This window comes from Heterodontus francisci, chromosome 41 (assembly GCF_036365525.1).
Source record: "Heterodontus francisci isolate sHetFra1 chromosome 41, sHetFra1.hap1, whole genome shotgun sequence".
NCBI lineage: Eukaryota > Metazoa > Chordata > Chondrichthyes > Heterodontiformes > Heterodontidae > Heterodontus > Heterodontus francisci.
In genome coordinates, this window is record NC_090411.1 from 26,231,398 (window position 1) to 26,247,032 (window position 15,635).

Here is a 15,635-nt window from a genome sequence, read left to right on the forward strand (position 1 = left end):
AGATGTGGTTCCGGTGCCTGAACCATTCAGGTGGCGCCCAGCAATACACTAATTCAAGGGTCTCACTCATTCTGGTGGTCTGCTGTGCTGTCCACATCATGGTCCTTCAGAGAGGAGTGGGCCTTGAGGACAGTGAGACTCTGGAATGAGATAGCTCATTGGAGAAGAGGAGGCGCCGGAGTTTGGAGAGGAGGTGGGAGTGGAGGCAGAGGGGAAGGGAGCAGAACTCTGAGGCCTTCTGGCTGTACGCGGAGGTGGCTGGGCGTAGTGCAAGGTAAGAAGAGTTCACTTGATTCAGGAACATTTCAACTGAGGCCCTCTGACCCAGGATGAAGGGCATGAGATGCAATTGACTCTGAGGTAACTGTCTTAACACATGCATTGTAGGCGAAGGATGGAACATCGAACCCTCTTCTTGACCGCACCCTTGATCTCCCTCACCATCTCATACCACGTTTCTCATCACACCGCCAATAAAGGGAGTCTTAGTCGTGCACCTTGAAGTGTGATTATTTATAAAATGGTAATAAAGGAAAACAGTGCACATAGATAGAAGACACCCCAGTAACCCACTCAGTGCTCCTCACGGCGGGGTGATCTCCTCACTCAGCCACCCCTACGCTGTGCTCCCCTTGTGGCCCTGGAGGAAGTGGTGGCAGCCTGCTCACTGGTCTACGCCTGCGGCTGAGATGCATGCGCCGGTCGTCCTCATCGTGGAGGTGCCCGTGGGGGCATCTCCGGAGGCTACTGCAACTGCATCATTGCGAGGGCAGCTTCCGTCACTGGGCCCTGCTGCACATGCTCCCACTGTCAGAGGAGCCAAGGAGGCCGAAAATGATGAGTGATGAGAATGGCGCCCTCATCCTTCTCCATTACATCCCTCGCCCTTGTCTGGCGCTCCGGATGGCTGGAGGGGAACTTCAGCTGGGGCGCAGCTGGCATTTACTCCAGACATCACTGTGCCCCAGAATGCTCTGGGCTACACAATGTATCATGTACCCTGTGTATGCCAATGAGCTGCTCCTGCAGCCGCTCAGAGTGGTGCAGCATATGGCACTCCATAAGGTTGGCCACTCTCTCTATGGAGGAGCTCAGGCACTCACAGCCCTGAGCCATGGTGGTGCACAAGAACTGATAGGACTCCTTCATCCTCAGCCTATGACCCCGCCCTGCCTCGGAGAACCCTGACATGTGGGAGCACATCTTCTGCTGGTAGATTCTTCTTTCCAGTGACTCCTGAGGCCCTGCATTTGTGCCCAGCTGAGCAAGGCTGTGTCTGTCCTCCCTCCTCTAAGGGGAACTGCCCACAGCTTCCTCTGCCTCTCGCACCTACTTGTGCCATGCTTCTCACCCAGTGCCACCCTATCTAAACACGTACCAGGACCCACCGAGGTGAGAATATCTGCGCTGGTGGACTGTGCGCTTGTCAGGTGTCATGGTACTCCTTCGGTTTGGGAGGTCCCTCTAGGGGGTCATGACGGGAGAGAGAGAGCATCCTTAGGTGAAAGCCTGTACCTGTGGGAGGCACAAAAAGACATCATGGGAACCAGTCTAGGAGAGCAGAAGTCACCGCAATGCTGAGGCTACCCAGTACTCGGCATGCTACCAACAGGGTGGTGTTCACTGCAACCCACTATTGACGTTTTGTCATCACCATCTACACCATGAGTTCTGATCTTGTCAAAGCCCAACTCCCTCTGATTCCGGGGTCCTGACTGTCTCCATTCCTTGCTCCTCGTTCCACTATCCTTTGGTAGAATGGATCCCCACTGCCCATCATCGCTCTTTCCCAGACGTCTCAAGCCCATTTCTCCTGCAAGGACAAAAGGAAGTGAGATAAGACACTGCTGTCCTCTATGGCCAATGGCATTTGCTCCTTTCCTGTAGAAGCTGAAGGTATCAGTGGTGACAGGTCCTCAACAGCACTATGGCATTGAGCCATTCTGAGGGGTCATTAAGTGCACTGGGTGCACACTTCTCCCATGTTCAGGAGCAGCTTGCACCCTGAGGCTCCTCAGGTGGTTTGCCTGCTGGAGGGTGAAAGCCCTGAGACCGGTCCTGAGGGTTGGAGGTAGAACTCACCTTGTTAAAGCATATGATGTCATTGAACCTCTTATGGCGCTGGATCCATGTTCTTCTAATTACATTTCGGCCACTGATGATGGCAGCTACCTCATCCCAGGCCTCCAGAAACCTGACCTCCCTCCACTCACGCACAGCCTCATGCATCACCTCCAGGTCGCTATCCGAGAAGTGGGTGGGGGAGGGGGGGAGGTGAGTGGAGTGCTGCCCTGCCCCAGGTACCAGGCCTTAGGCTTTCCAATGCCATCTTTGAACACTTCAGTCCACTCCAATCCTCACAGAAGGTCTTCTGCTTATTACCTTCAGATTTAAATGGTATCCGTGGTAACGGCTGCTAATCTAGCTTGCACTTCATCTGGCCAGCCTCTGCTCCCACCGCTGCTAACTCATCTCCAACCCATTAAAGGGATAAATATTGGCCAAGACAGAGGGGAGAACTCCCCTGCCCTTCTTCAAAATAGTGGCTTGGGGCCTTTTACATCCACCTGAGAGGGCAGACTGGGCCTCGGCTTAACGTCTCGTCTGAAAGCCGCCACCTCCGACAGTGCAGCACTCCATCAGCACTGCACTGTCTCTACTGTATCCCAATGGTTCCCCCCCGCCACACCTCGTTGCTGGTCCATCCACCCACCCCACCAACATCTCTCAGAACTTGCTTCAAATCACCCGTATGAAATCAGCAAGCTGCCCATGGAACAGCAACAGGTCCCGACAGTTCGCCCAGATAATGTTAATAAGGCCTGCGGCCCAATTTCAGTCCTGGCTTGGACCTCCCACATAGGGTGCATGCCCTGCATAAGCTTCAGGCTTGAAAAACAGGCCTAAAGGAATGTCCATCCCAAAACAATAGAGGTTTCACTCTCCGTGGCCCAACCAGTGCCAATTAGTATGGTACCTCTTATACACCTTCCCCTCTGCCTTTCTGCTCCTGAAGGCAGTTCCATGAGCATTGGCTACTTGCTGGCACCTTACCCAGATGCCCATTCTTAATGAGATTAAGCTATTAAGCCAACACCTCAGCCGAGCTCAATCCTATCCTCATCCCGATATCTAAACAGAGCTTGTTGGATAGTGATCAGGAGCAGGAAGCTCAACTGCTTTTCTCCTCCCCTTCACAAACCCAGGGATGCGGCAGTACAGGGTACAGGGTTTTCGTGAGACCATATCTGGAGCACTGTGTGTGGTTTTGGTCTCCACATTTAAGAAAGGATATACTTGCATTGGTGGCTGTACAGCGAAGGTTCTCTAAATTGGTCCCTGGGATGCGGGGATTGTTCTACAATGAGAGACTGAGTAAATTGTCCTACACTCGCTGGAGTTTAGAAGAATGAGAGGCAATTTCATTGAAACATACAAGATCTTGAAGGGGCTGGATAGGGTAGATACTGTTTGGGGAATCTAAAACTAAATCTAAAAGTCTCAGGATAAGGGGCCGATCATTTAGGACTGAGATGAGGAGAAATTACGTCACTCAAAGGGTTGTGACACTTTGGAATTCTCTACCCCAGAGGGTTCTGGATGCTCCATCGTTGAATACATTTAAGGCTGGGATAGACAGATTTTGGGTCTCTTAGGGAATCAAGGGATATGGGGAGTGAGCGGGAAAGTGGAATTGAAGCCTAAGATCAGCCATAATTGTACTGAAGGGCGGAGCAGGCTCGAGAGGCCATATGGTCTACTCCTGCTCCTATTTCTTGTGTTCTTGTGTACTTCCATGGCTGAGATACCTCACCACTGATGGAGAATAGAACCTGGGGCATTCTGCTTTTCGAAAGCTCCGGCCACTCCGGGCAGTGGTTTGATCCTGCTGCATGACACTAAATCAGAACAAATGATATGTCAGGTAAGAACCCAAGTAGCTTTCTATCTTGGTTTTCTTAACAAAAAACCTCCAAAAAATTGTGTATTTCAGGAGGTTGTGGGAATTTCCTTCTATCCTTTTTTGTGAGGTCTTTTGGACAAGCATAGAAATAAATCTATCAGAGCTATTTCTGGATTTTATTGTTCCCGCCGCAGAGTTCTTGTTTTCCTGGCCGGCTTTCCATCTTCCATGCTCCATAAATTTCTATTTCTTCTTCTTCTTCTTCTTCTTTGACCTCCTTGTCTTGAGAGACAATGGGTAAGCGCCTAGAGGTGGTCAGTGGTTTGTGGAGCAGCGCCTGGAGTGGCTATAAAGGCCAATTCTAGAGTGACAGTCTTTTCCACAGGCGCTTCAGATAAAATTGGTTGTCGGGGCTGTTACACAGTTGACTCTCTCCTTGCGCTTCTGTCTTTTTTCCTGCCAACTGCTAAGTCTCTTCGACTCACCACTCTTTAGCCCCGCCTTTATGGCTGCCCGCCAGCTCTGGCGATCGCTAGCAACTGACTCCCACGACTTGTGATCAATGTCACAGGACTTCATGTCGTGTTTGCAGACGTCTTTAAAGTGGAGATATGAACGGCCGTAAATTTCAGCTCAACCAAAACTCTCCCTGCCGTATCCTAACTCACACCAAATTCCATTCACCCCTCACCCCTGTGCTCATTGACCTACATTGGCTCTCGGTCTAGCAACATCCCAAAATGACAATTCTCAATCGGCGGGATTTTAACTCACTCAAAACCTATTCACTTACACAGAGTTAAAATTGGCCCCTTTCAAATCCCTCAATGGCCTCCCCCTCTTCCTATCTCTTGTGACCTCCTCCAGCCCTACAACCCTCCAAGATATCTGCGCTCCTCTAAGATGGTTAGATTCTCTCTCGCTGGAGCTGGTCATTAGCTGGCACTTGTGTGGCGTGAATGTTACTTCGCTGTCTGGTTCCTGTTCTAAAATGTTCTGATAGGTGCGACCTTATGCAAGGTCCCAATCTCCAGCTACCTCCACCACACAGAGTCACTTTGCGTCTCATGGCACTGCTACACTATAAATGAGACAATATTATTGCTTTGGAAGGTACTTTTCTCCCTCACCTCATAGGATTATAGAATTATACAGTGCAGAAGGAGGCCATTCAGCCCATCATGCCTGTGCCAGCTCTTTGGTGGAACTATCCAATTAACCCCACTCCCCCGCTCCTTCCCCCGAGCCCTATAAAAATTTCCCCTTCGAGTATTTATCCAATTCATTTTTGAAAGATTCCAATAAATCTGCTTCCACTGCCCTTTCAGGCAGCACATTCCAGATCACAACAGATTGCTGTGTGAAAAAAAGATTTCCTCATATCGCCTCCAGTTCTTTTGCCAATTAAATCTGTGTCTTCTGGTCACCGACCCTCCTGCCAGTGCCACCTTTTCTCCTTATTTACTCTATCAAAACCTTTTGTGATTTTAAACACCTCTATCAAACCTCCCGTTAATCTTCATTGCTCTAATGAAAATAACACCAGCTTCTCCAGTCTCTCCACATAACCGAAGGCCCTCAACCCTGGTGCCATTCTAGGAAATCTGCTCGGCCTCCTCTGTAAGGCCTTGACATCCTTAAGTGTGATGCCCAGAACTGACCGCAATACTGCAGTTGGGGCCTAACCAGTTTTATTCTGCTGCAGACGACAATGCTGTTGGGGACAAACATGGACAATTGCCACCAGCAGCCATTTTGCCTGAGTATTGCTTTCCAACAGATTATCTGGTCATTATCACATTGCTGTTTGTGGGAGCTTGCTGTGCTCAAATCGGCTGTCTCCCTTCATACATCACAACAGTGACTACACTTCAAATGTACCTCATTAGCCGCAAAGCACTTTGGGTTGTCCTGAGTGTAGTGTTTTGAGAATTGCGTTGTACATATTGTTCACTTGAGGCTACCATGCACACATGAGCTAGCAGAGGGAGCTGAAAGAGAAAGTGAAAGTAAAACAGGATAAAGAAGGCTCCATTATGTTCCCTCAAGAACATCACACTGAGGTGGTGAAAGATGCTATATAAATGCAAGTCTTTCTTTTTTCTGTATTTTGACTTTCTTTAACTCTCCTTTTGTCTTTCTAACGCCTTTTTACTTTTACTGTCAAGTGGCAGAGTGGCTCAGTTGGCTGTTTCCCTTGAGTCAGCAGGTTGGGGTTCCACTCTCCACTCTAGATATGAGCACCGTGTCTTGGCTGCTACACTGCAGTGGGTTGGTGATGACTGGATGAGATGCTAAACTAAGGGCTGGATTTTCCCTGCAGGGGTGGGAAACAGAGGTCGGGACTGTTTCCGTATCCCGAACCTGCCCCCGGGGGGGAAACAGTCACTCACCTGTGATTTTCCCCAGGTCGGCCAATTAATGGCGAGGGGGCACGTTTGCCATCCAATTAGGAGTGTTGGGTGGGCAGGCTCTCGGAGCTGGAGGGCCAATCAGAGGCCTTCCGGCTGGAGAGGGGCAGCAGGCTGTAATGGAAGGTAAGTAAAAGAGAGGGTGCTTCAAGATGGCGGCACCCTCTTTCCAACTTTTTAAAATCTGAAATTAAAAAATAGATTCAGCAGTCAGATGCCCACTGCTCTGGTAGCGGGGAAGCCCTCTACAGGGTGGCCGGTGACTGCTCGTGCACCCAGGCAGTCAGGGAGGGCCTCTAAGCCTGCCTGGAGTGCCGCTCCCACCCCCCCCCCCCCCACCTCAAGAATCACGTGTCAGCCCTCAATCCCGCTGCTGCAAAAATGCCCGGAAACGGGCTATTTTTAGCTTCCTCCACTCCAATTCCGACTCTGGCAGGGGGTTTTGGGGGGGATGAAAATCCTGCCATGTGTCTTTTTCGCTTGACATAAAAGAACGGATGATATTATTCAAAGAAGAGTAGGAAGATCTCCTGACCCCCTAATTAACACCCTTCCCTCCACCAACTCAGTAAAGAAATAGATTAATCTGTTTTCAATCCCAGTGCTGTTTATGGAGTTTCAATGTTTAACAGCACAATGATAGTAACTGCACTAGGAAGCAGTTAATTGTATGGGAAGCACTTTTGAATGTTTTTGAGAGATGTGAAGTGTCATATAAACTCAAGATGCTTCTTTTTAATCAGAAAGCAATACCACATGTTACAAAACTCCTTCTAGATTCATAAAGTCTATAAATCTGTCGTTGCAAGTGCATTACAGTAACCATTTAATGCTGAATGACTTTTTAAACCCTCACCAATATTTCTCACTTGATACCATGGAAACCCTCATAGTCCAACTCTAAAGGCCCAATCTGGGAAGAAACCAGTTTTAATGAGTCCATGTTCCTTAATGAACCCAAAAAATGATTCGATGAGTTGAAATCCATAATGTTCCTTTGATGTTTGACACTATTCAGGCTTGGGCTGTTAAGTGGCAAGTAATAGTCACACCACATAAGTGCCAGGCAATAACCATCTCCAACAAGAGATAACCAAACCATCGCCCCTTGGCGTTCAACGGCAGTGCCATCGCTGAACCCCCACCATCAACATCCTGTGCGTTACCACTGACCAGAAACTTAGCCATATAAATACTGTGGCTACAAGAGCAGGCCAGAGGCTGGGAATTCTGCAGTGAGTAACTCACCTCATGACTCCCCAGATCCTGTCCATCATCTACAAAGCACAAATGATGGAATATTTTCCACTTGCCTGGATGGGTGCAGCTCCAACAACACTCAACACCATCCAAAACAAATCGCCCCGCTTGTTTGGCATCCATCTACCACCTTAAATATTCACTCCCTCCACCACCAGCACGCAGTGGCAGCAGTGTGTACCATCTACAAGATGCATTGCCGCACCTTACCAAGGCTCCTTTGACAGCTCCTTCCAAACCCACCACCTCTACACCGAGAAGGACAAGGGCAGCAGACGCATGGGAACACCACCACCTGCAAGACCCCCTCCAAGTCACACACCATCCTGACTTGGAAATATATCGCCGTTCCTTCACTGTCGCTCGGTCAAAGTCCTGGAACTCCCTTCCTAACAGCACGGTGGGTGTACCTACACCGCATGGAGTGCAGTGGTTGAAGAAGGCGGCACATCACCACCTTCTCAAGGGCAATTAGGGGTGAGCAATAAATCCTTGCCTGTGCCGCACATGCACACAACTGTATATAGGCAGCCATCTTGAAATCTGGGCAGCCATCTTGAAACTTTGGCAAGCTTGAGTGGTCACCTTGGAATGCACTACCACACTCTATAATGGAACAAATTTTGCAAAGACATTTTCCTCAGGATTAACTGCAATTGATACTTAGAGAAGGCAGATGTCTATTAATTCACTGGTTTCACAGCACTTGTCAGAGCAGTTGGTTCTGATGTATTCTTAAAATTGACTAACATTAACATCATGTAGATTAATTCAGTCAAACAGTTTTTATAATCCCCATCTGTGTGAGCACCTGCTAAATCCAGTTTATGACTGTTGTATTTCTAAAGAGTGGTAGTTGAGTCTCTATGGTGAGTACTTAAAAACATTTAGATTGAGTTAAATGTATGTGGGCAGTGTGTGGGAGCAGTTTATATGTTTCTAATCAGTTGCAATAAAACTCAACCTTTCTTGCAGTTCCTTCCCCCAGTTCTTTTTTTAATCATTCTTCTGTATTTTGAAGTCAATTCTGGTACTTTTCAACTGATTGAGAAACAATTATGGTAATTTTTTTTACTTCATGGGGCTCAGCATGAGTATTTTATCCTCCAGTTGTTTTGAATGTCGACAGATATTTGCCTGTAACTGTGTGACTGTGGGCTGGCAGTCAAATCATGGGTCCCGCAAGCTGATAGTGTAGAATGAGGCATTTATAATCCAGGTGCCCTGGCCTGACTTGGAACCATATATCCATCCCCGACAGTCACGACAAAGATCACTTTTTTCTGTTTGTAAAGAAAGGCTCGAGATAAATATAGGCTTGAAACTCCCGGTGCGGTACTCAAGGAGGGTGCTGCACTGTCAGAGGTGCTGTCTTTCGGATGAGACGTTAAACCAAGATTCCCCTTTGCCCCCTCAGGTAGATGTGAAAGGTCCCACTATCTTTGCAGAAGAGTGTGGGAGTCCTCCCCTGTGCCCTGCCCAATACTTATTCCTCATTGACAGATTAGCCGGCTGCCACAATGATTATGTGCAGGAGCTTGTTGGTGTTTTCTGGCACTCAGTGCCTGAAATGTTGACGCTAATGTCTCCCACTTTGACCAGCGCATACAAGATACAATTTAACAGGGAAAGAAATCCAGTAGATGTCACATGTTGTTCAGGCTGGGGAGGCTGGGGGGAGTGGGTGACGACCGTTTGGCAGCGGCAGATGGACTGTAAGGGTGAAGGCGAGACTGCTCATGAAGATAAAATACGTCACAGGAACATAGACTGCTGACCAGAAAATAACACTGCAGAAAAGTGGCCCCGATCCCAACAAACAACTGAAATAGGCAGCTAAAAAAGAAACGGTTGGTTTTATTTAAACAATTAGCACTCGTGATTATCACTCGGGAAAACCATGGAATCATAGAGTGGTACAGTACAGAAGGAGGCCATTCGACCCGTTGTGCCTATGCTAGCTCTTTGAAAGACCAGTCAGTCCCACTCCCACCTCTGCTCTCTCCTCATAGCCCTGCAAATATTTTCCTTTCCAAGTACTTATCCGATTCAGTTTTGAAAGTTACTATTGAAACTGCTTTCCAGACCATAGCAAGCTGTGGTGTGAAAAGAAACACTGGCTGAGAGGGAAGGCTGACCGTGTTGAATCAGTGTGAGAGCAGAGTTGTAAAGAGTAATTCTGGTCAGAAATTCTTGGGTAGTACTTTGCATGGCAATGTTGTAATGTAAATGAGTGTTGTCCAATTGAAATTGCTGACTAGCCACAAGTGTGGATATGGTGACAGCCTTTTAACTATGACCAGGTGAGCAATGTGTCTAGGGGGGGGGTCTCTTGCTGTCTTCACCTGGTCTTATTGTAACAGAGTTTAATTTTAAACATACTGTGTTCTGAGCTCCCCCATTTTGTGAATCCGTGTTCACAGTTTCCAATTAACAGGCAAATAACTGAGTACAAACAGGCTTTCTTTGGTTTAAAGCAGAAGGATGAAATTTATTAAACCTTAAACTTAACTCTAATACGGTTCACACCTGCAGATATACGACGCACTCACGCTAGCATGCACACGTGATATAAACATGCAAGATAGAGACAGAAAAGAGTAGAAGCAATAAGTCCTGGGCCCAACCATCTTCAGCTGCTTCATCAATGACCTTCCTTCAATAATAAGGTCAGAAGTGGGGACGTTCGCTGATGATTGCACAATGTTCAGCACCATTTGTGACTCCTCAGATACTGAAGCAGTCCGTGTAGAAATGCAGCAAGACCTGGACAATATCCAGGCTTGGGCTGATAAGTGGCAAGTAACATTCGTGCTACACAAGTGCCAGGCAATGACCATCTCCAACAAGAGAGAAACTAACCATCTCCCCTTGACATTCAATGGCATTACCATTGAATCCCCCAATATCAACGACCTAGGGGCTACCATTGACCAGAAACTGAACTGGAGTAGCCATATAAATACCGTGGCTACAAGAGCAGGTCAGAGGCTAGGAATCCTGCGGCGAGTAACTCACCTCCTGACGCCCGAAAGCCTGTCCACCATCTACAAGGCACAAGTCAGGAGTGTGATGGAATACTCTCCACTTGCCTGGATGGGTGCAGCTCCAACAACACTCAAGAAGCTCAACACCATCCAGGACAAAGCAGCCCGCTTGATTGGCATCCCATGCACTAACATTCACTCCCTCCACCACCGATGCACAGTGGCAGCAGTGTGTACCATCTACAAGGCACACTGCAGCAACGCACCAAGGCTCCTTAGACAGCACCTTCCAAACCCGCGACTCCTACCAACTAGAAGGACAAGGGCAGCAAATGCATGGGAACACCACCACCTGCAAGTTCCCCTTCAAGTCACACACCATCCTTGGAACTTTATCGCCGTTCCTTCACTGTCGCTGGGTCAAAATCCTGGAACTCCCTTCTTAACAGCACTGTGGGTTTACCTACCCCAAATGGACTGCAGCAGTTCAAGAAGGCAGCTCACCACCACCTTCTCAAGGGCAATTAGGGATGAGCAATAAATGCTGGCCTAGCCAGCAACGCCCACATCCCATGAATGAATAAAAAAAAGAGTTTGAGGCAATATCTGTTTCTCAAGTTCGCTGTAGTCCTCGACTGAAGTTATATTCTTGCATTTCGTTGGGGCCCAGTAATCTTCTTAAAATTTGGTCCACGTGGCAAACCTTTCTCTCTTTGTGTTTCATGTGTCTTCAATGGTTTCAATTCCCTGAGAGATAGGCAGAAGGTGCTCTTAGTTCCAGGAGAGCACACTGCCTCTAAACCCTTTGGGAGTTCAAATTCAAAAAATCTCCCAGGGTCCTCAGCAGGTTAGTCATGGGACTAGTTCCTTATATGGAACAGTCTCGTCACATCCCTTGCTGGAGGCTCAAATTTCTCTGCCCCAGCCAGCTGGCCATGTGACTAAAACTAGTCTGACCACTTCTGTGTATTGGACAGCAACTGCAGAGTCTCCATTAATTCAACATAGTCTGTTACCATGGAAATGTCTTTCCAGTCAGAGATTGCAATATTTAAAGTTTTAATGTTCATGTGGCGAAATAATGTGTGCCTCAGTCTTGGCAGGTGAGGATTTCCCTGACACCACTCACACTAATTTGAATGTAACAGGCCTTACGTACAATACAGGAAAATATAAAAAAATAGGGCGGCACAGTGGCGCAGTGGTTAGCACCGCAGCCTCACAGCTCCAGGGACCCGGGTTCGATTCCAGGTACTGCCTGTGTGGAGTTTGCAAGTTCTCCCTGTGTCTGCGTGGGTTTTCTCCGGGTGCTCCGGTTTCCTCCCACAAGCCAAAAAGACTTGCAGGTTGATAGGTAAATTGGCCATTATAAATTGTCACTAGTGTAGGTAGGTGGTAGGGAAATATAGGGACATGTTTGTTGGGAATATGGGATTAGTGTAGGATTAGTATAAATGGGTGGTTGATGTTCGGCACAGACTCGGTGGGCCGAAGGGCCTGTTTCAGTGCTGTATCTCTAATCTAATCTAATTTACTTAACATTGGCCACTGCTCGGTAACCATGGAAGTAAAACAGTCACAACAATCAAAAATACGCTCAACACTCTGCTTTCTAGCCGACCATTTTGCCAACCAACGCACCGATAGGGGTTAAAGTTCACATGTGCGTGCCGTGTGACTCTGAGCATTGAGACCACAGGCCCAATGACGGTGTCAATTCTTTTTATTCTGCTGCGAGGCCAGGGAATGGCCATGGGATCTTCCTGGTCTGTACGTCTCAGGACACAGTGCATTTGACAACTCCCAAACTCACCGTGAAAATCAAAACATGTGACTTTGAAGTGGAAAGGATAAACAAGCAATCTGATTTTGGTCAAGGCAGCAGTTACATAGGAACATGCGATGGCAGACAAAAGCTAGCTGGTCCAGCAAGTTGGTTCCATACTCATAACGGCTGGAGCATCACAAATAGACACTTCCCAAGCTCCATCTTGCAGCTGTGTAAATTCTTATGAGAGTTAAATGAACAGAGAGAAAGCCTAGGCCAATAAGGGGAAAAAATTACTCTGGAAAATTGCTCTCTGACCTCCTCAAGGCAATCAAAACCAGTCCGGGGGATCACACGGGCCAAGTCTAAACTACAAAGCCTCAAAGATGTGATCTCTGACTCAGTCAGGAACAGGTCCCGGCTCCCTCTTGAGGGCTTCAGAGACGCAGCACCCAATACGCCAGCCTGCTATGCACTCCAGACAGAGGATGACGACTCTCGATACTCACTTCATATCCAATCTATTCCATTTAAACTCATGTTCTCTCGGATACCCCAATCTGTCAATTTAGGAAGAATGCGGGAGTCCTTGAGAGGGTACAGAGGAGAGTTACCAGAATGGTCCAGGGTTGGAGAATTTTAGTTACAAGGTTAGGTTGGAAAAGCTGAGTTTGTTCTCCTTAGAGCAAAGGAGATTGAGGGGAGATTTAATAAAGGTGTACAAGATTATGACAGGCTTAGATAAGTTAGACAAGGAAAAACTGTTCCCATTAACTGAACGTACAAGGACTAAGGGACACAGATTGAAGATTTTGTGCAAGAGATGCAGGGGAAGTGCGAGGAAGAACTTTTTTACGCAGCGGGTGGTAATGACCTGGAACTCGCTGCCCACGAGGGTGATGGAAACAGAGACAATTAATGATTTCAAAAGGAAATTGGATGGGCACTTGTAGGAAATAAACTTGCAGGGCTGCGGGGATCAAAAGGGGAGGAGTGGGACTGACTGGATTGCTCCGTGGAGAGCCAACATAGACTCGATGGGCTGAATGGCCTCCTTCTATGCTGTAAATGACTCTATGGCTCGGCCCGATGTCCAGCCCTTTCATTATTTTATGAGCTTCTGTCGGCTTGTCTCTAAGTCAGAGCACAGTCACTTCACCCCCCGAGCGTTGAGAGGCCTCCTACCCTTTGTGATCACCTTTTCTGGAAAAAACCATGCATAGGTACATAGATGAGAATAGCACCTGGCTCATCGACATCGCCTCCCATGGTCAAATTGCCCTCTGATGTCCACTGACCACTTGGGTGAGGTACCAGAGGGCTGCCAGGGCCGAACCCCAACAAAAGCCAAGGTGAGAAATATGAAGATGATGACCGAGTCTTTGCTCAGCTTGGTTTTAAACCTGGCTGTATTTACAGTTGATACTGTCGAGTGGAGACGACAGCCTGAGCTAATATGCTGAAGGCGGACCATTTTCCTTTCTCTAAATGAATGGAAATGTCAAGTCAACTGCTATTTTCACCCCTGAAAAGGCATGAAGCCCCAATCAATGTATTGTGACACCTGTCCTCAGGAACCTTTCAGGCAGCTACATCGACATGGAAACAAGATATCATGGAGGGAGTGTATCTGTGCCTTGGCATGCACACAGCATTTGTTGATGCAACAAAACAAGGGGACTTAACCCTCCCTTTGGAATGAGCCCTTAAACCGAGGCACTGAGATCCCACGGCACTGTTTTGAAGAAGAGCAGGGGAGATCACCCCGGTGTCCCAGCCAATATTTGTCCCTCAATCAACATCACTAAAACAGATTATCGGGTCACTATCACGTTGCTGCTTGTGGGAGCTTGCTGTGTGCAAATTGGCCATGGCGTTTCCTACATTGCAACAGTGACTGCACTTCAGACGTACTTCATTGGCTGTAAAGCACTTTGAAATATCCAGTGGTCGTGAAAGGCGCTATATAAATGCAAATCTTTCTTTTTGCTACTAATGGTCTGCGCCTTGAACTCTCCATTAAATTGCAGGATTGTACACATTGTTGTTTCTTCACGAATGAGTTGAAATGTAATAGCAATAACATTTCCATCAGATGGGTTTTTTGTATTCATTAAGGTCAGCACTTATTGCCCTTGAGAAGGTGACCATGAGCCACCTACTTGAAAGCAACTGAGTAACTTACTGGGCCATTTCAGAGGGCAGTTAAGTATCAACCAGTTTGCTGTGGGTTTGGAGTCACATATAGGCCAGACCAGGTTAACAGCAGCAGATTTCCTTCCCTAGGACGACATGAGTGAACTAGATGGGTTTTTAAGGATAGTCCTGTAGTTTCATGGTGACCATTACAGAGTCTAGCTTTTTAATTCCAGATTTTATTCAACCAATTAATTGAATTTAAATTGCCCAGCTGCCATAGTGAGACTTGAACTCTTGGCTCCAAACCATTAGTCCATGTCACTGGATTATTAGTCCGTTCATATAACCACTACGGTACCGCACCCCTTTGTGCTACATCTGGGAGTCCTGTGGAAAGGGTAAAAAGGCCAAAGGCCTAACACATTCAAGAGGAGGCCCAAATCGATAAGCATCCCAGCCTCAATTCAAACTGGAAAAGAAAGAGAAGCAGCCATACAAAATGAATTTGTGCTCCGTGTGAATGCGAGTGACTTTAATGGTTATTTACCAAATGCCCACTTCAGGCATTGCCTTTAATCAAAGTAGGTCATCCACTGATGAAACTTTGAAAGGTCCAAGGGCTGACTTTAACTTTCAGCAGTGGCAGCAAAGGGATAGACAAGGATCGTCCGCCCGATTGACAAAGACAACCGGGCAGCGGGTATAATGGGTGGCTCACTCCCTACCACCCGATCACTGCCACTCAGTCTCCCTCCTTCAGCTGGTAGCACCAACACCTTTGAGGAAGGTGGTTGCAAGTTTAAGACTCATTCTAGAGCTGTACTCACCCAGGCTTAAAACATTGCCGTCACCAAGAAGAAAACCAATGAGATTTCTTCTCTGCATCTAGTGCATGGTTAGATATTTCTCACGTGTGCTGCTCTAATTCTGGCCTCTCGAGCATCCCTAACTTTAAAATCGCTCCACCATTGGTGGCCTTGCCTTCAGTTGCCTAGGCTCCAAGCTCTGGAATACCCTTTCTACCTCACTTTCCTCCTTTAAGACACTACTTAATACCTATCCCTTTGACCACCCTTTTGTTCAACTGATCCAATATCTACTTATGTGGCTGAGTGTCATATTTTGTTTTATAACGCTCCTGTGAAGCACCTGGGACGTTTTATTCT